This window comes from Coturnix japonica, chromosome Z (genome assembly GCF_001577835.2).
Source record: "Coturnix japonica isolate 7356 chromosome Z, Coturnix japonica 2.1, whole genome shotgun sequence".
Lineage (NCBI taxonomy): Eukaryota > Metazoa > Chordata > Aves > Galliformes > Phasianidae > Coturnix > Coturnix japonica.
The window spans coordinates 52,043,769-52,065,605 of record NC_029547.1 but is presented as its reverse complement, the minus strand read 5'-3'; the positions used below and the strand labels follow the sequence as shown (position 1 = coordinate 52,065,605).

The following is a 21,837-nucleotide window of genomic DNA, read 5'->3' as shown; positions in this document are numbered from 1 at the left end:
ACAACCTCTTCCTTCCAAAGCAGTATTACCAAATTGTTCTGGTAGACGAGGATATGCTTGGTCTATAGCATGACTTCTTGAAATTCTAATCCTGGAAACATTTAATCGGTTAAATGCATTTACGGGTATATTAATAAAGGAGGACTGATAAAGCACCAGGTAATGAATAAACCAAAGAGTTTGAGAAATCTTTCTGAAGGTTCACTGCAATGTAAGTGGGGGAGATTCAACTCTGGCATCCACATGGAAGCAGAACTTGCTGCAGAAGTGTCACTGTTTGGGGGGTGAAAGACTGAAAGCTGAGTCAAAAAATCCCTTCTCTGCAGTCCCATGTCTTTGCTTCAGAGGACATTCAGCAGGTGAAGCGTTGAGCTTGACAGTGCTGTTCTGTCAGAATACCGGAGCTCAACATCCATTGTGACCTGACATATCTAACTGCATGTACGAAAATCTCTTCCTTATTCTTGTCAGCGAAAAAAAAAAAAAAAAAAATCATTTTTTTTCTTCCCTAGGAAAGTGCAGGAAAGCATGTGTTCCAGGTAGCTAAAGAGGCAGAAAACTATGAAGTGTTTGAAAGTTATGACCTAAAACTTTCATATTAGGTGTGTTGTGACCTAAAGTATTTATGTTTTCTTGCTCTTTCCACTAATTACTTTACTTAGCATAATACTTCCTTTGATATAATAAATGCCATGCAGGCTAAAAGTTAACTTGAGGGCAAATGAGAAAGACCATCACTTCTCTTAAGTTTGAGTGAGACTGTTATTTTGCTGTCTTTTCATTGAGCTGCTATTTTGCTTTGTTGATTTCACATGTGGAGCACCACCAGCATTCCCTCCATTATACAGACTTCTCTTGGCTGAAAGTGCTTCAGTGGTTCCACTGCTGTTTATTTTATGTGAAACTTGTTAATCAGTGGATTCACTACATGCTTCAGGCCAAAGGACAAATGTACTCTTTTATATGAAAAGTCAATTGTCTACAGTAGCATGAATCATACACGTACACACACTAGAAATCAACACAAAACTGGGATCACCAGGAAAAAAATAAAAATAATTTTGGGAGTAGTAATTTCCAGATTAATTTCTTTGTTCACCTTTTTCTATAGGACTAATTCATCCTCAGCACATCTCTACTATCTTTTAAGGGGCTACATCATGATTAAAACCATCCCACATGGTGCTATACAAGCATAGAAGCAGCTAGAATTGCACCTGACCCCAGCTAGGCTGAAAGAATGACAGTGCTTCATCATACCAAAACTGACTGCATTAGTCAGAGTAAAGACACAAGTATTCTTTAAGGCTTTATCCATAGGTGAGAAATTTTTTTCTTTTTTATCTACAGGTCTTGTCTCTTTAATTAAAGGTAGGTGAGTTCACTTCTTAGGTGAGTTGCTCAGGTTGCAAAATGTGTATTTGCTTTCTCAGATTTATATTCCTACAACTTCAAACTTGCTCCATGAAAATAATGAACATGGATCTAAAATGGAATAAGTAATTGCTTGATAGCTTCTTGCTTAGTCTTTAAAGTGCTGTGCAGCTGCTGATGTATGTTTGTGCTGGCATCGCAGAGTGGAGCCCTGGGAATAGGGAATCTGATTTCAGAGAAACAAGAGTCAGCTTCAAAGAAGTGAGCAACTCTCCCCAGCTGATAGAACTTTTTCTGAAGGAAAACAACAACGTAGTAAGAAACACACCAGCAATATCTCCTGTTACTCCTCTGCAATCCTTTTCAAAACTTTCTTCTCATTTATCTGATTATGCACTTCCGTTTCTAAATTCTCCCTTGTGGTAGTTTTACCTTTTCTGTTAGTTTAGGTGTTTGACTGTAGATTTCAGTGTGAGACCATATTACTTCAAAGCACATTATATTGGTTATTAAAGTGGGGGCAGGGGGAGGAAGAACCTCCTGTAATTGCAATATATCCTTAGAGGTCTCTTCAGATTGGGAAACCAATTTGAGATCTAACAGACAACACTGCATTTTAATACAGGTTAAAATGTTATTACCTTCTAATAATGAGCTAGTCCAGAGTTATTGTTCACTGATGCTGCAGTATTTAAATATCAGAGCTAATCTAGTTTGGCTATACATAGACAGGAATTAGATCACTGAAATACTTTGGGCACTGAAGTCGATGTGCGACTTTTCAAGAAAAGCCTAAAAAATGTAGATGTGAGACTATGTTGAAAACATTACATGCCTTAGAAAATAATTTTTTAAACAAAAAAAGAAAGAAGCAGCCATTGGAGGTCCCAGACCTCCTCTTGTTTCATCTACTACTGATTTGGACATTTACTTTAAGGGGAGTAAGTAAAAGATTTCAACTTTGTAGATCTAGCCACTCCTGAAGAGTAGATTTCTGAACTGAACTGAACAAAATCGACATACTCACACTAGTTATGCCATTCTGATTTACGCCAGCCCAATAACTGTTTCTGAGGAGACCTCCCAGCACACATTATTGATGTACGATAACATCTTTGCCTTTTGGCTGTGGAAGAATTTTCTTTTTTCTCTTACTTTCCAAGCACAGTTTCCTGACACTAATAGATTGGGATATTTCCATGGGAAGGCTCTGTGAAAGTTGTTCCTTGAACAGGGAGAGAACAGCACTGGTTTGTTTAGCTATTCTTAGTGTATGATGGATGAAATGTCAGAAATAATTCCACAGGCTGCTTCTATCTAATCCCAGGGGACAACTGCCTGCATTTGAAATCCCATTGCAGGTTTAATTTGCCAAAATGAATCCCTTTTGCAACACCTTTTGTTACTTTTTCGAACAACAATACAGTAATACTGATAAATTTTAAACCAGGAGCAAACTGAGCCTGGAATTATTAAATATCACTCACAACTAAAGTTAGTTGTTAAATTTGAATTGATAGGAATTGCTTTAACAAGATGCATTCTTCAGTCTCTTTCACCTAAGATATGGAACCTCTCTGGACTGCAAAAATTTTAGGAGGTCCCAGGGACCTTCTGGAACCCACTTGATGATAAACTCATCCAGATGTACATACAGGTCGTGAGACTGGTTCTCTGAACTGAGGAACATGAGACAGCGCTATGGCAGCTAGGTGAGACTTCCAAAGATTTCACAGCATTGAAACATGTTCAGCAGAAACCTCAAAACTAGGAGGTCCTCTCTCTCTCACTGAATTTGAAGGGATAAAGCCATATTAGGGAGCAAGAACAAAATGTTCCTTAGTGATGGAAAAAGATAGATGGCTCTCTGCATGGGGGGTGAACCGAAAATAGTCTTAAAAGAAAAGATAAATTCAAGTGCAGTTCTCATTCTACATTTGTTTATGGGGAGTCTACCATAAGCAGTAACCAAATACAGCCCTTGCATTACATAAGTTTTAGTCTTCTCTACATTTCTATATCCTCATTCAAACTAAAAACAGTTATAAAACCTTGACAGCTATTTTCAGATCTGCTGATACTAGCTTTTTATTCTTACAGTGCCTGAGTCCACAAAAAGGGAGTACACTGTTTATAAAACCATCCCTGTATTCAGAAATAATCTCTGATTTTCCAAGTGTTTTGTGTATCTCTGCCTCACTGAATGAAAAAATAGAGTAGCTTTGCCTCAGTCTGAATGTATGAAATATACACATGGACAACTGTCCATTTCTTTCACCACAATATTGGGTACTCCATATATATAGCTGCTCTATAAAGACCATCCCTATGACCTCACTCTTACTCCAGTTAGTATGCTGAATGTAGGAAGTCAAACCCTGTTGTGGTTTGCTTTCTATTGAAATACGATTTTTCTCATATCTCAAGCAGCTAGATGGTCAGACTGGGCTTCTCACTGTTTACTGAGGCTGAATTTCTCACAAATTGTAAAAACACTGACTTAAGAGGTGTACAAATATGTAAGTTTGTAAAGTCACTATTCTGTGTAAGTATACAGGTTAATTCCCTGAAGTAGCAGTAGTATAAAAGTACACATTCTATTTTAGCTATTCTGTTGTTGATTTAGTTTGGAGTTTGTTTTTTAGAGGAAAGAAGTGAGGTTGGCTGTACATACCATGTGTAAAGTTCATCGATTAAGAGAGGCACTTCACAAGATCCTCAGTGAGACAGAAGTTCGTACAAGGGATTCATTTGGTATTAAGAAGCAAGCTATTCTATAAAAGAGTTTGAGATCATGGTAGCTTGTGGATATTTTCAATATGCGTATAGATATCTAATCCTTTTTGAATCCTACTAATCTTTTGGCCTAAGTTATACCTAATAGCAGTGAGTTCACCAGGTTAATTACAGCTTTTTGTTGTTCTTTGTTTGTTTTTTTAAAGAAAAAAGAAAAAAATGCTTGCTTTGATTAGATGTTTTTCCCTATGGCTTCAGTGAACTTTATTTTCTTGAGTGGATAAACAGAAGAACCTAGTTTACTTTCTTGTTTCCATTTATTATCTTGAATAGTGCTGCTATACTCCCTTACACTCATCTCTTTTTATACAAATCATCACTTTATTCAAATAAAAATATGTATGTTTCATTCTTTTTTGCAAGGCGTGGCCTATGTATTTCCAGTTATCAGATGGTGATGAAACTGCACCATTATGTCTCCTCAGCTCATGTTTACACGAAACAGTCTTTAAATAAAAGGCAGAAACAATCCTGGGAGCAGAGAGTGGAACCAAAAGGGTGCCTGAGGCCCTGGAGCCATGCTCCCTTTCATGCTTGGTCACTGGCCCTGTGAATCCTGAATCCTCTCCTTGACCACAGTCATTTTCCTGAAGGGTGTGAAACATGGGCTTGTGTCGCCTGAGGCAGAAGGGAAATGGGACCCATGTGTCCCTCTTCCTGTGTGACTGCTCTGACAATGGGCTATTACACTGCAAGAGGGGGGCAGACACTTTCTGTCTCCTCTTCCAGAAGTATTTTAACAGAAAACAGTAATCTCTGCTCAGTTGCTTTGGAAACAAACAGAAAGGGGTATAAGATCTACAATACAAATGTTGGGCTACCAAGTCAATAGGTCCCTCTGCCAGCTGAACTGAACCCAGCTGAGGCACGTGTTGCTTATCCAGCATTTGGAATTTCCAGTCTCAAAGGCACTTCTATCTGGGACCGTTGTGGCATCCCTAGATGTCAGCAACCCATGGGCTTGGCCTTCTCCCACGACACCTGATGACTGCACCAATTCCTGGACGTCCCTCTCTTTCAATGATGGTAAAAGCAGCCAGGCTGCCAAACATTCAAATTTATGAAATAATGTAAAATCCCACTTAGATGATTCTGCAGGTTCCCAAGCAGAAGAGAAAGTCAAATCCTCAAAATCAGATTTTAGTCTCCAACAAGGAAATACAGAGCTGAATTTCTGTTTTTGTATTAATATCATAATGCGGTTTGGGTGCCACCAACATACTTTAAAATCTGAGTGTTTTCTGCTTGCACAGCAAACACTGTGGTCAGCTTTGCCTTACCATGTAGCATCTTAGCAGGAACATGTTTTTCCTCTTTTATTTGGCATGTAGGAATCAATAGTAACTATTTGTGATTCTTCACTACTTATTACTAAATATCACAGCATATATTTTGTTAAAGCAATGACACCTCTCTAATACAGGTCCTACCACCCCATTCCTTGCTGCTTTTGTCATAAGCTGTTGTAGCAGTTTCACTGAAAACATATATAGAGCAGCATCAGGAAAAAACCTTTCAAACTATATCAGAACACCACCACAAGGCCATGATAAATTTCTAGCAAAGGCTATCAGTGTTTCTGGTGAACTGCAGAACTGCTTAGAAATTGTTTTCCTCACAAGGGTATCTCTACATAGACCAAGAAAGCTGGCTTTGGCTGAATGTTTATTTAGCTTTGTCTGGTTTTGCTGAGTTCCCTTTTTTTTTTTTTTTTTTTTTTCTGGTTCTGTTCATGAGTTTAGTTTGAATTAGTGTGCTTAAAATGATTGTCTGTATCCTAACCTGACTTATAGGACTAAGATCAAAGAGCAGTTTGATGATGACTTAGAGGAACTTTGTGGTGACAGGTGGTGAGGAACAGTTTTACCTTTGTGCTTTTTATTGATACTGCAGGCTGGGCAAGGTGGGCAAAGCTGGAAGCTGCAGGCTTCTCCTTTTGGTCAACACGGTCATGCTTGTCTTGGGATCCACATGATAATCTGTGAATCGAATGGCCTCTTTCCCTGCTTGAAAAGCAAAATACAGGCTTGTTCAGTGAAGAAATTGCTGATCATAAGTTCAGTGTTTACATATTAGATCTCCACTGCCCCTCTTCTTTTTCCAATTACTCTTTTTCCACAAGTAGAAATCCTTTCATCACAATGACTGATAGTAATGCACATTAGAAGTAAAGATGTGAGGAAATAAGTGTTAGATAGTTTGTTCTTAGTTTGCCATGCTCTTTTGTCTCCAAAGTCCCTTTCACATGCTTAATAGCTACCACCTCATCTCATGCTTTCATGAAAGTATGCTAAAAATGTCACTAGTGTTTTAGTTTAACATTCTCCATCACTTTCTAATGGTTTCATGTCTATGAATTACAGCATTAGTTCTGCAACTATTACTTGCAAGATTTACAAGTACATTATTTTTCTCATAATTAACCACAAATTTCAACCATCCTGGAAAATATAATCAACCACAGAACACTTCCTCATGGGGCATGTGTGCCAGAGATCAAAATGATTCTGTAGCAGCAAAGAACTGTGCTTTTTTCATGAAGATCATGATTGTGAATTAATCCTTCAAGAGTCCCAACATAATGTACAGATCCAGCAAAATAAATCCCTAGTGGCTGACAGGCATTATGTTAGAGCCTCAGCCCTGACAACAAATAGGGCCTCTTTCTACTGATGACCACGAAGGACCAAACTGGCAGGAGAGACTATAGGCAATTGCAAGGTGGAAGAGCCACCATCCTCCAGTTCACCTGGACCTACACCTAGGAAGTACTGTATAGCTCCAAGGGGTCCTAAGAAGGATCCAGAAAATCAGCATATGCAATTCACTTGCTCCATTGAAGGCACAAGTTGATTTGACCCAAAAATGGGAGGCAAAAGCTTTTGTGTTTCAACTCTGATGTATTTTATTCCTTCACAGTTTAAAAAAAAAAAAAAAAATCTAAAAAGGGATGCTAATTTTTATGACGCTAAGCATTTCCTTCACTTACTTTCATTATATGTACCATGTACTACTGCTCAGTACAAGTGCAGCATATGCTGTTAGGTGGGCCCATTAATTATGGTATCTCACTAGACCTTTAAAATGAAAGCTACTGCCTCTGGTGGTTTAGGTGGAACAGAGATATATAACCTCCTAAAATATCTGCAGTAGCCCCAAGTTAACAGCCAGTATTTTTTAATCCTTTTAGTTATATTAATACCCCATTTTTTTTCTGGAATGGAGTTTGCCAATATAATTTGCAATTATTACTTTGCATAATAAATTCATCATTTTGAGCTCCCAACTCTGAAAAGCAAATCACCCTGAATATATTATCCATGGGAAATGAATTTGTTTGTGTGTTTTGCCCAGATATATACAAAATATTCTTCCTCCTGGCACGGAAGGGAAGGGTGGAATAGATTTTAATAAGATGGAAGAAGAATCAAGACAATTTTTGCAGTAAAATCCTGCCTAAGCCAAGCTCTCACAGTAACAAATCCCCTGGCAGGAGGCCTAACAGTGGACTGTGTCCAAGACCTCAGCCTGAGCGGCGTCCAGGGGCTGCAAGGAGTGAGCCCACCATGGCTTATCCTCTCTCCCTTCCAACCATTCGTCCCATGCCAGCGTCCCACCTACCCTGTGGAGAACCAACTCCCCTTCCCCACCCACCACCCTATTGCCTGCCACACATCCCATCCCCCTCCAACCTGGGATGCTGAACTCCAGCCACACTGCTTGGAGCACAGTCACGGTGAGTGCGGGCATTTTAATTGACCTCTGCCTCACAAGTTAATTTGGGTAGCCGTGCTTTTCTTTATTCTTCCTGAGGTTTAAAACGGCGCCGGCAGCTTCATGCACATTCTTTCCCTTATTAGTTCAGTTCCCAGGCTGACATTTTTGTCTCTGTTATAATTTTCATTTAAGCTAACAACTTACTTGCTGGGCTGCTCATTTGAGTCAATAGTCATGAGAGTTTGCTGAGAACGCTAGCCAGGAGGCAATTGCTTGATGCTGCTTTGTCGCTGTAGTTGTTTCAGGGAAAAAAAAAAAAAAAAAAAAAAAAGAAAGAAAGAAAAAACATAATATAATAATAATTAGAAACAGTGAGTCAGTGCTGGTACTCTCATGGTCAGATATCATTCATGTTAATATCAAACCACACGATGGCTTTTACTGTGTGTCAACATATTCTGCAGGTTGTATCCTGCACCAATTTGCGGGTCATGTTATTTCATTTACTTAACTGCTTTTGTGTGGAGTGAAAATTGGAGAAGAATTTGACCTTTTTAGCTTTATAAGCATTTCACAACCAGCCTTAGAAATCCTTCCTACTTCTGCTCTAATACCACTGCTCAGTAAGTGTTCATATTCGGGCTTGTAATCTGACTGAGTAAAATTATTCATGTATGTCTTTTCTTTTCATCAATACTTTGGCACAGCAACTGGGCAGATCAGGGTACAACAGTGAGATCTTGCACATAATGTTCATCTGCCCTTATGCAGATCGACAACTGCATGTGAATGCAGTATTCAGTAAGTGCATGAGGAAATGTTTATATTAGCCTTCTTTTTTAAGGCACAATGGATTACAGTCTTTTTCTTTTTTTTCTTTTCTTTTTTTTCTTAAGAAATAAGGCTGCCACTTCCATATGTGATATTAAAAAGCTACTTCCCCGATATCTTTTACTTCTGTAGTCAATGCTGAGATCTCAGCCAAGGGCACAGCCTAGGCATTTGCATGTCAAGATGAAAATAATCCATTTTGATCCTCTATAGAAAATGTGGTAATAGTGGAAGAAGCTCAGAAAACATTACCCATCTCTCTGTGCCATGGGAGTCTTGAGGGAATAACATTCCAAAGAGGGGTGTGCTGCTGCAGTGCAGTGCTGCCTGGAATGCTGGGAAGAGCACAAAGAGGAATTCAGACACAGCAGAACTCATCCTGAGAAAAATCGGATCTGTGCTGATGGGGGAAATGAAAGGAAAAAATGAAAAAACAAACAGATGAAACAAAGGCTGGCTTCATCCCATTTACTGGGACCTAAATGAGGTGTCTAAACTCAGGGTATCTGAGATGTCAACCTACGGATGCTTTGACCATAGGTTCCCAGGTACTCAGTGGGCAGAGGGAGGACTCCGAGGTATTTATTAACTGGAGGAAAGCTGAATTCAAACCAAGATATACTTGACATATACTGAAAAAGATCAATTTGTATGTAGATTTGCAGCTGGGTATGCACTGTTGCATTCTGGCAATTAGATCTGTGCTTATAAAAGCATTACATAGATAGGGCTGATCTGGCTGGGGAAAGTGCTGCTCACACAGAGCAGTGTGAGCATGCACACCATAATACTCCTTTTTCTTCTGGAGGTAGATGCATTTCTCCGTTTGGAAAGGCTCTAGAGAATGAGGAAGAACACAGATGAAACCCTGCTTCACACATCCAAAGGTCAGCACTAATTCTAGGCTCAGGTCTTCAGAGCCACGATCATTAATGAATGTGTGTACATTTTAAAATGCTCATAGGTGAATGGTGAAGGCCAAGACTTACAGAACAAGTTACTAGAACCAAGTCAGTAAAAGAGAAAAAAGAAAAAAGCATACTGAGTAAGCTCAAGCCTCATTTCATACCACTTTGTTGCCTCCTCACACCATCAGCCTTTCCAGAGAAGGGCCTACAATGACTTCATGTCTGTAAACACCAACAATTCTGATTTTAAGCTGGTTCTTCTCAGTGTCTGCAGTGTTGTAGGAAGCACTCCCACGCAAAATTCAGCACATAATGCAGAGTAGTCCTTCCCCCATTCCCAGGTCCCAGCGAAGTAAAAGTCAGATTGGACTGGAAGGTATGAGAAGGGAACACAGGGCTTGGAACAGGAAAATAAAGGTAATATGAAATAAAAATTGTGGAGGAGAACATGGAAGAAGTCCACAGGCCTAGCAAGAAATCCATTAGAGACTAATTTATAAATAAAAAATTTTTTCTGTGTATTAATGGGGTAACAACTCTTACAAACATGCTTTAAGATTTATGTTTCATATTACAACATGGTTGTTATCCCCTTTCATTTTAAGTGTGCTCCTTGTTTATTATTAGGACCTTCAGAACAAGCAATTCAATCTATAGAAGTGCAATATGGGAGTCAAGAAAACTACTCTCTGTCTCTCTTTTGAGTCTGTTAATCCTCGAGGACTACTCCTACCAAACTTCCATTTCTGTCCTTATTCCCCAGAAGAGAACTTCTCCACCCTCCTCTTCCTCAGCTCACCTGAGAATTATCCAAGGTCCTATGTGCTAAGACTGAGATCCCTTCTGCAGCAAAATCCTGTTTAAATCTCCTGGATATTTGGTAGGAGGCAAAGACTCAAAATCTGCAAAAATAATATGTGCTAAAATTTGTGGAAGGAATAAAATTAATGCATATGCCATGGCAGTATCCTGTACTACTTCCCATCTGGGAGGAAAGAAATAGGCATTTCAGCTTAATAATATGCATGGTTCTCCCATTAGATTCCAGAATCTCTTAATGTAGATACACATCATTTTCTGGATATCAACAAACCACTTGAAGTATTATTTATACTCAAGGCTAGAATGATTGCCATGAGAATAATTGTGTAAAGGGTGGAATAGGAAAACAAAATTAACATTGCTGAATGGTATTCAGGCCTCAGTGATTTGGCAAACTTAGCAAAGATCACATGTCAGTTAAATGACAGATATGAGCCGTTGCAAAAATACAGCGGTATTTCTTGAAAATATCTGATAGAGTAAAGGTTAATGTTATTAACATTCTGTTTGGTATGTAGTTGGTGTGAATGCAATATGTTCTTTATGATTTCTGTTTTCAAATATCAATGGTACTCGATTTTTTTATTAATAGTGTGTAAGGACGTATTGATTTTTTTCTTCGTAAAAATAATTAAAGCTGTTAAGCTTGGAAGAAAAAGATCTAAACAGATTAAATCCCAGCCTATATAAATGAACCTGCAGAACTAATGCTTCCATCACTCATCACAGTATTTTACTCTTCTTGGCAACATGCAAATTCAATTTCTGTTTTTCTCTACTGGGTGCAAGTGCTGCTTTCTCCCAGCCTCTCCACAGCCTCATTTGAATGTGTGATACTGAAGATCCCTGTTTGTACCCTGAACCCATGGAAAACTTCTGGAACAAGTAAATGCTCAAAAGAAATATGAAACATGTACTTTCCTCCCAGCATCATGGTCTGATTCACATTTCTCTTCCTAAGGCTGACATCTAGACTGCTTCAGTTCTTAAAGGACACTTGTGTAACTGTAGAGAACTTGAGCAAATGATGCACACATGGTCTCTGACAGTAGTGCTGTGGGTTATGCTCTCTTTGTCCATCTTTAAAATAAAGGTACCCTGCCTCACTCATCCACTCCTGAGAACCTGAACTCTGCATTTTGTTTCATTTTCGTTCATGTCTTTCCTCCAAGGCTCAGTTTTACAGGCACTGGTTTGTTCTCATGTCCCCATGGGAGAACTGTAAAGGGTGCTGTCATTTCCATAATTACCAGTGACTACAGAAGTTCCTCCAATATGTGAATGCCTTCAATTACTCATGCAGAGATTAAGGAACACAAGTAAAAATATCTTCCCTGGCTTCCATATACATTAGAGCTATGTTCCCGTTACAGGAGGTGGTGAGATGGTACATCTCATGTAAAGACCTCTGTGCAGCAAGGAATAGGGAGATGACCCCTAAAAAAAGAGTGGCCACCAAAAAAGCTGCACTGAATGAATCCTAAGCAAACATTTAATCCTAAGAGAAATAACCCAGCAAAATTCTGCCTGTGATGCAATTAGTGAGTTACAAATGGAGGGAATGGGAATGAAGGCTGAAAGACCCCACGCTCAGCGTCCTAACCCAAATGCATTGAAACCATTGGCATCTCAGGGTCACTCAACACATCACTTCAGCAAAAGATTCCAAGCTGTGCAACATGGGCATGCTGGAGATTCATCTGGTTGGTGTGCTTTGGCACATCTGGGGACACAACGCTGTCCCAGATGGTAACACTTGAGCGGGCTTTTTTAGGTTCCTTGATGTTGCGCACCTTAGCCTGACAATGAGCAATGTGCAGTCTGTTGACCCATAACAAGCACTCATTCCCTTTCATGTTTAGCCATATTACACCGGGTGCTGTTGCACATGATTTCCATGAAAGACAGACACATGGCCCAAAATTAAGTGAATTTTCTATTTGAACCAGTTCAGTTTTTGACCTGCCACCTTCTCCATTCTGACCAATCTCTTAATCCACTTGATTTTAAAACTGTGCAGGCTTTGATTTTACCCCTTGTTCACCCTTTAAATCTCATTTCTTATCCCCTAACTCAATTAATACAGCTTAGTTAAAATTGTTACAAACATCTTTTTGGGATTATCCTCTTAATCATAATTTTTAAATGAATGGAATATTAAATAATCTGTACTCATGATGTAATCAGAAATAAAAAAAAAATCCTATGAAAGCTATTTAATAATATTCTAAACTACTCAGCATTTAATTAAGGCTATTAGAAGATTAGAGCTGAGATAGAAAGATGAATAAGGAATAAATCTGACGTCTTTACCCATTGTTTCTAAAATGAATGACCACATTAAGGTCTTCCGAAAAATAATATGGTAATACTTTTTTCTCCCACAAGATCCTGCTTTAGAAACATGCTTTTGTGCTTGCGAGGGGAAGAGGAGGGGATTAAAGTCTTTGAAATTGCTCTATAAATACTGTGGACCTGCTGAGTATCAGCCTGTCTCTTCGGTAGAGCCAAAACAAGCACCCAAATTCTGGAATCATCTCTCTAACCAGAAGAACCCTCTGTAAACCCTCTGTGTGGAGGCTTTCATGCAGAGTCCCATGTGAAGAGATGTGCTGCGGGTACAGAGGACACCCTCAGCCCCACAGCCATCCCATCCCCATACCATTCTTCCCCCTGCTTCCCATCTCCACTGGCCAGGGCGTAAGCTCAGCCATCACACTCAGGAATGCCAAGCGAGCAGTTGTGGCTACATCTGACAAGCAGATGCAAAGCATAATGGCTTTCTGTAGTGCTTTTCAGCTTGGACACTTGCAAAGATTTCAAGCAGCCTCGGTCTAGTCTTCTTTTACTTTATTTTTTATTTTGATTCCCAGTAGCCATTCGAAGGTGAAATGCACCTCGCACTAAACCTATTCTAGAGGGATTTGGGATCTGATTGTGCATTTGTTCTACAAATAACTCCCACCCCAGCCTGCCAGTCATTCCACTCGCATAATTTCCACAAAAGCCTGGGGGAGTTTTTCATGAAGAAGGACTCAAGGGTCAAGCACACTTTAGAAGAGATTCATTTTACTTTTTTCAAAGTAAACTTAAACAGCTTTAAAACTCGTCCACATTCCCAAGCCCAGATCAGAGTCAGGCACAAAAAGGGCAAATTGTGGTCTGCTGCATAGGTGCCTGTGACTTGTTTTCTGCCAGGATGAGGACCATTTTCTGCTCCAAGCCACAGCCCAAGCTCATGCAGAGGTCATCATGTGCTGACGGAGGGTGCAAGACCCTGACAATAATTTCAGCAAAGTCAAACACTCAGAAGCTATGTCATCACAGCAGATTGCACTCTGAAAATAGCAGGCAGGAATTACATTGCGCTCTGTTAAAATGTTAGCAACCACATTTCATTTTTGAAAAGGCAATTTATTTGTCCTGAAATAAAGAGTTGATTATATCTCTTATTACTGTTACAAGAACTTGATATATCACAAAGTGGAAGAGTTACAACATGTACCAACTCTCAACCAGGAAAAATGAACCTGATTCATAATTCACTTTGAGAATGTCTAGTTAGTCAATCAAGTGATTTGTAATCATAAAGGCTGCCAGGAATTGAATGAATAATGGACCGTACTAAAATCCTCAGATTTTCTAGTATTCTTATTTCATTATGTGACTTTTATTGCTATTTCTGATAGTTGTCTCTCTTTCAGCAGAACAAATTAAACTATTCATATTTACTGGAAGGAATATATTTGACTGTTTAATGCACATAATGAATACACAAATGCAGTGACCACTGTATGTAACAACTGAACGAGAGACTTTTCTCCACAGACACTAAACTTGTAGGGTGTGAAGCTTGGATAGAATTTCTTTATCTCTCCACCCCACAACACCACCCCATTTTTCCTCTTGAAAGGATTTTTGTGGGTAATCAATCCAAGCATGTATCACGCTGTTGCAATAGATTTTCTTGAGTTGTTTTATAACTATGGAGGTGACATAATTCCTATAGCATGGCGTCTGCTAAAGAGCAACTGCTTCACCCTCTTTCTGTAGCTGAGAATCATCTTATACTGTGTGATCATCTGATAAGATGTGACCTTCAGCTCTTTACTGTACCAGTAATCTGATAAAAATGGGCAGATGATAGCTCTAGATAGAGCTGGAAACAAGAAACCACAACTCTAAATCTGAAATTGTGCAGAAGCTGTAGCTTAACATGTGCTAATTATATGCACAAGTGCACATTTTTAATATTTAGATTCTTTTTCCAGATTTTCTGCAAAACATAACTTCCAGACAATGTAGCAAGCATGAAACAGAAAGTCCCGTGCTTGCAGATTTCTTTTGCATTTGAATTTTAACTCATTGTTTGCTATACCATTTATTGTTGTCTGAATATATGGTTTTGACATCCTGACAATCAAATCAGATAATGGTGTGATTTTATTCGTGACATTTTCCCCTATCAGCAGGGCAGGTCAGTGATCACATTTTTGCCCCTTGCTTTGATTTACATTTATACTGGTATCAATTTCTTTTTCATGGTTTGGACAAGTATGTACAGAAGAGAAAAAGTAAGTGTTAAGTAACAGAATTAATTTTACAGTATATTTCTGCAACTGCATTGGTGGTATTTTAGGCAGAAGGGTTTCACGCATTCTGTTGGCCACTTATCTGCCAACCTTATGTGAGGTCTACACCATTTCAAACAGAAGTTATTTCTTCATTCAGGATAGCACGGGACATGGACAGAGTTTCACCTAGCAGCAGAGTCTGGGACTAGTGGCAACGGGAGAACAGCTATTTTGAGAGATTTTGGATCAAGCTTCCAAATAAACCTGAATTTAGAAATACAAGATATAGTTAGCCAAGCTGGAACACAGCCAGCCCACTGCTCCTACTGTTACAAGCGTTCTCATGCTAGTTTATAATGATCCCATAGGATATCTGCCCACATTTTACACCTTCTGTGAAACTGCTGTTATCTCAAAGGGACAATATCAAGTAAAATGCAAGCTACAACTGAAGTGAAACCAGTTGCAAAACTCACAGCCTCGGACATTTGTTACTGACATGTTCAGAATGTTACAGCAATCTGAACTGTAGTCTGTGGAAATATCCCTTGTCAAGACAAGGTGTCATTGTGTTGGTGGATGGGAAATCTGAAAAGTTAAATGGTAAAATTCGTGGGACAATTCTGTCTGTTCTTTGGCTGAGAAAGATGATGAAAAGCATAGTGAAATGCTGAAATGCTATTGCCTTTCAGATGCTAGGGGAAATCACCCACCCTCCTGGGAAAATAAACAAATAAATAAATAAATAATAAGGAATAAAAAATAAAATACTTTGAAGATTATATTGTCATTTTTGATAGAGAAAAATCACAGTTAATTTTTAATTTTTAATGTCATTTCTCCATGTTAACCCTGTCCCAGCCCCGCTACATCCCTTGCAGGCAGGACATGGCGTGCTGTCCTGTTCAACAGTTGGCTTAGAATGCACGGAAAATAAAAATCTCAAAGTGAAAACACAGCTTTAGTCCATTCTACTAAATGGACTAAATGTTTTCAGAATTTATTTCCAGGTTTTCCAACTGGAGCCACTGTCAGTGGCCAGCTGAAGGGTGACCACAAATGTTTCTCAGCAAAGATCGTGTGGAGCTCTGTGAGAAAGGAGATCCAGCAGGGACTGTGCTCTGGCCTACAGCTCATACAGCAGCATAAGGGCTGTCACATTGAAAACTAAGGTAGCTTTTATGATGAGATTTCTACCTTCCTCCCAGTGCCAAGATCTCCAACAAAATGTGTGCATGGTTTACTATAGACAGCCTTCCTGGTATCCTGATATATAGTAAAGCTAGAAAGCCGCTTAGAGACGGACCCAAGTTTCTTTTAACACGGTTTAATGTAGTGTAAATTGAAAGAAATGACTGGCGCAACTTATTTTCATAGCTATGTAAAGCACTGGATTTCTGTAGAATCCCACCATTTTTACTGCACTGCCTATGATCAAAGTTATGAGGCACTCATTTGGTGAGCCACATTCTTTTAACTTTGTACTCACTCAGGAGAAATGAAGTATCAGTACAATAATGGCTGTAAAACCTAAAACAAGAAATCCCTGCACATTCATTCATTTGGCAGTTTCATGCATACCCTTTGTGGACAAGCAGAAATTTGTTATTCATTAAATGCTGAGCACTAACTAAACAAATAGACTTAATTATGCTATACTTTCCATGTTTTTGCAAACTACAGGACTTTGATCTTCGATATAAGAGCACATACAGCAGGGAGGTGAATTTTACTGCTGCTGGTACAAAATCCTCATAATAACAGAGGTTAATGGGTGGGCAAGAGACCATACTTCCTTTCTAAATACTACTCAGGAGTTTGTAAGCATTAACCACTTTAATGCCATTTCATGTGTTAAGCAACCTCAGATTTCTAGGTGAATTAAAAACAAATAAATTCCTGGGAGAGTTATAGTTAAACCTCAGCAGACTTCCAAGACACCCACAGCATACCAGCTGTTGCCTATCGTCGTCTGCGTTGATGAAAATATCAAATTTGCTACAGATAGAACACATTTCTAGAGAAGTAAAAGTGCCTGTTTGGGGGAGAGAGGTGGGGGGAGCTGTGTCCATGGCCCCAGCTGTTTTCCAGTTCTTCATCTGCCTATTCAAACTTAGCTCCTCAGAGGCAATGTGGCAGCACCAGGACTGAGGTCCCCCAGGATCTCACTGATCTGCAGCTCTCTGCCTGCCCACACGTACAGCGATGAATGCACAGATCTCAAAACGAGACAAGCTGCTCCCTGCTGCTGAATACATCAAAAATAAACTGGGCCAGAGTTCTGAAGGAATGTTTAACTTTTCAGTCAGGATCTTCTCCTTAATACTATCCAGAAGTTGGGCCTTGCACCTAGCAATTGTCTTATACAAAGTATATAAAGAGATGGGGTCAGCTTTAGCAAGGTACTTCCTCACTATGCCCATCAGATTGCTTTTTCTCTTTCTCTGGGTCTTTTTCTCCCTGTAACTATTAATTAGAGCCCACCATAGCCAGTATTTGCATCCTCTGGAATGCCAGTTCTCACTACAGCAGTGCCAAAGTGCAAAGCCCAAGACTCTCACTGTGTGTCAGAAAGCATCAGTAAGTGCAACCAGAATTGTTTTCATCTGCCTGAAGTATTCAGTTTTAAAACAACATCTTTTGCTTGTGTCTTGCTTCTTTTATTAATGTGAACTTAAAGTGATGGAAAATATTTCAGAAGTGCTATAGCACAGTCTTCCAGTACTCCTCTACTTAAAGAGCTGATGAAATTGGTATGTTCCCCTGAAACATTCTCCTGCCATTTTTGGCATTTTCTTTGTTCTTTTGGATAGTTTTTGCCCAGTTCACAGTTTGCATGGAACTGTCTGTGTACCATGGCTGATATCATGGCTCCTGCTTAATTGGATGGCTTACTTCTAGAACCAGACAGCTCTGTTGTGAGGCTCTGGGTCAGGTAACTGCTGCCAGGCACATGCTTTGGACAGAATCCTTTGCCATGCAAAAGGCAGGGCCTTCCCAACCACACCAAGCAGCCTCACGTCACATTCTCAAGTCATGGCCATGGCCAACCCAGCTGCTGAGGTCTCATGTTTTCCCATCTCTGACCTCCATGGTCATGACATCCATCTGGACATGGGTGCATGTACTGGGGATCCCAACATCAATCTCCCCTTGCAAGCACCAGGTAAAGGCTGCTTTTCAGCCATTCAATGAGCCAAAGCAACTCTTGACTTGGTTGTTGCAAGCTGCGGTTTTCTCAGCCTAACAACAGCATCCCTGGGTCTCAGCACACACTTTGTTTTCACCCATCTGCCTTCAGCAGACACCTTGTTCTGGCTGGAGAATCCATGGGAACAACCTCCAGAGACACACTGCTGGTCATTGTCCCATTTGGGGACCTTTGTGAGACACACAGGCTCCCACCATTTGCTGTGCTGTTGTTTCTTCTAGCATCAAGGGCTGGAAAGTTCAATATTTGGCATCCAAATATTTGTGTGGATCTAACTCCAAGAAACCATTAGGTTTCAATAAACAGTCTTCAACAATAAGAATTTATTTTCATTTATCTAACTAAAATAAGTCTGCTTTCAAAAATGCATTGAACCTACTGGTACATCTGTGGAATTCCTGTGCTATGAGAACAGTTAGACTAACATGAAAATAGGGTGTGACCAGAGCTAAGCCCAGTGTCTGTACCTAATCCAGCAAAACCTAGGAAACAATCAACCTGTGTTTTAATGGCATAAAGTTTCCCTGTTTTACTGGGAAAAAAAAGCTTGAAAAACACATTATTCACCCACATGTCTTCTTTCTCATAGATAAGGAAGCAAGGATGGAAAATACTGGAGACAAACAAGTCTCTTCCAAATTATCTAAGTGGGAATAGACATGCTAATGCTGTGCAGTCGGTGAGAATCCTGTGGGGAGCCAAAGTCTCCTGTAGGCAGTCTCAGCAATGCTCTGCTGTGTGCGAATCCAGTGTTGGCATGGGTCTGTGTTTTGCCCGAAGACAAGCTGATCCCAGGGTCACAGCTGGGATTTGTGTGTGGTCCATATCCTGCAGAACCTTGGTGCGTAGCCTGTGGAGTTCAGCTCATCTGCACTTTGGATTCCATAAACGGGAAACAAAAATTTTTAAGGAGTGTCCTCACAGAGCACAAATGGCTTTTTCCAGCTCTAGTCTGTTTTGCTCCCTGGTGGGGAGCACTTCTTCACACAAACTTCTACCAATCAATAGAGTGACAACCCTAATGTATAGTTAGTGTATGTGTGAGGGTCACACAGCTGTCCCTTCAGTAGACATTAATCCTACATCCAGAACTATGCAAGAGGTTAATGTTTGCTAATCTAACAGACTCTTTTTCTCTCCAGTCCTGCAGGGATGAAAGGATGTGAGCTTCACTTAAGCTTTTTAAGTTTGGTCTGTGATGGATTCTGCCTGTTATTGCAAACGGGAGGGATGGGGGTGGATATCTGCCTCTGCTCCTAACCAAGACTTTCCAAGCCAAGAATACTGTCACTATTATTTGCAAAAAGTAAAACACTCCTTGTTGTCTACCAGAGGAATAGAAGAATTCCCCTGCATGACCTCAGAGAATAGACAAGGAAGAAGGGGCAACAGGAACACAATTGCTCCCAAGCAGGGCAAGCCCTGCACTTGAAGCCAAGCCTTATAGAGGCTGAGCTACTAGAGCAGGAAAAACACAAATAGTTACATCAGTACTTTTCCTTTCAGAGCAGTGTGGCAGTGAGAAATTGTCAGGAATGTGGGTGCCAAGCAGAGCCAGATCAAGTTGTGGCCGAATGGAGTGACTCTCCTATACCAAAGGCAACTCTGAAGGGAAGTTTGCAGCCTTCCTCAGGACACCGTCCTCTTCCTTGTCTTACTGCAGACTCGTTCGCATTGTAGGCTTTGTCTATACAATACAGCAGCATAGGAATTCCCAGAAAAGAACACATTCTCTTTATGTGAACTGCAGCCCCTTAAAAATGCAGTGGAAAAGTTCGACTTCACACACCACAGAGGCACGTCATGGAAGTAAATAAAAGAACATTGCTCAGGCAGGGCAAGGAGTATTATCTGGCACTACATCAAGGAAATCATGCTGTGACCCAAATGCTGGTATTTGGATTCGACCCGAAATTACAGTAAATTAAAATAGGAAGTAGCAGGCTAACATCCTCCTGGAGAGCTGGGGGCGGAGGGGAAGAAAAAGAAAAAAAGAAAAGAGAAAAGAAACACTATAGGGCTGCAACTTCAGAAAATCTTAGGCTTGAAATGAGGTGGATTTCTGCTATCCAGCATGGTAATTGACCATCAGTTTGAAAGTAGCCATTGAGTTAGTCCCGTCACAAGGCAGATACATGTGCTCTTGGTGCTATCTAAAAGTGCTGCTTTGGCATGGCACAGCCCTGCAGGAGCCCGGGCTGAAAAGACATTAGCAGATGACAACATTACTTTCTGCTGCAGGACTAATTACATCCAAAGTTTAACTTGAGAACACCAAATCAATACTTTTTTTTTTTTTTTTTTTTTTTTAAGCACTGCGCTGTGAAAACGAATAGATGAGTGCAGCTGACCCGCGTCTGCAGGCGGCGGGGAGATCTGAGCGCCGGCGGCGGGCTGCGGACGAGAGTTTTTCCTTCTCTCGCCTCCCAAACCTGCACTAGGAGAGAGCCCAGCTGCATCCCCCTGCCGCTCCCAGGCCCGACGTTCCCAGCAGATGATCCCAAATGCACGCAGACGGATCGATCGGGAGAGCCCTGTGCCTCCCACCCGCAGCAGACGGGTGACTGCGGGACCGCGCTCTTTCCCGGTACCCCAGACGGTGGATCGATCGATCATAGACGAGCTATAGGCGGCCTCGGGATTTCGAAAAAGAATGAACTGTGGGGTTTATTCAGCCCTCCTGCGACTCCCATCCCCGTTGTTGAGCGCGAACAAAACATTTCCCCGCGACTGTCAAGTGCCCGTCGCTCACATGCCACTGCTGCTGGTGGAAACTGCTCCCGAAACGGAGCAGCCCCCCGCGAAGGGCCAAGGGGTGAGGGAAGGTGGAACCCACTTTCAGAGTCTATGGGTTTGCAGAACAACAAGGGGTGGTGAGGGGGAAATGGAGGAAGGGGTGGGGGGGGCAGAGGGGGTGGAACTACTTTATAGCTTTCCTGAGACTTCAGGATTTTGCGTTTCTATTTTTACAAGAATGGGCTGATTTGTCTTAGGCTATTACTGTCTATTACTGCTGGAAGTCCCGGGGAAAGGTGGGAAGCAGAGAATTCTGGCAATCTGCCTAAAGAGAAATCAATGAAACAAATTAATCCTTCGCAGGCTGCAATGACACAGTAATCCATCATTCAGAGCTGCTTTTATACACCAAATCAGAGAGCAGAGGAAAGAGCCCTGGGGGACATCACAGACAACAACTTACAGCAACACTGGGAAAATACTAAGGAATCAGTTTATTTAAAGAGGATAGATTTCAGTTGATTGCCTATTTCGTTTTATAGAGATTTTTCTTCCATGGTGCTGCGAAGCACTGGGTGGATGGCTCTATCTGCTGCTCGCTGCCTCCCAGGATCCACTCCCTGGGCTTTCATTAGGACCGGGGGGGGGGAGGGAATAGAGGATGGAGGGAGATAGAGTCCTTTAGCCCGTGACGGACAGGTGCCCGGATTTTGCGGCGGGGAATGAGGAGGCTGCTCGGAGCGCCATGGCTGAGCAGGGCCGAGCCCTGCGGGCAGCGACCACCGGGGGCCGGGGGCTGTACTCGACCACCCCACTGCAGCGACTCTGGACGGGGCGGGGCGGGGTCGGCGGTCCCGGGCGGGGACCT

General features: G+C 41.0%; 1 long non-coding RNA gene across 6 annotated transcripts in view; it reads right to left on the bottom strand.

Annotated features, from left to right (window-relative positions):
* The window catches only part of LOC107306485, a 75,326-nt gene extending 58,217 nt beyond the window's left edge, over positions 1-17,109 (bottom strand). For 3 of the 6 annotated variants that reach the window (XR_001552136.2, XR_001552133.2, XR_001552135.2), the window contains exons 1-3: positions 8,971-9,778; positions 8,092-8,177; positions 6,038-6,176 (exon numbers count right to left, since the gene is read on the bottom strand). This is a non-coding gene — a long non-coding RNA (uncharacterized LOC107306485). The other 3 variants (XR_004305583.1, XR_001552131.2, XR_001552134.2) reach the window with 3 other exon arrangements.
* Between the last annotated feature and the right edge of the window lie 4,728 nt (positions 17,110-21,837).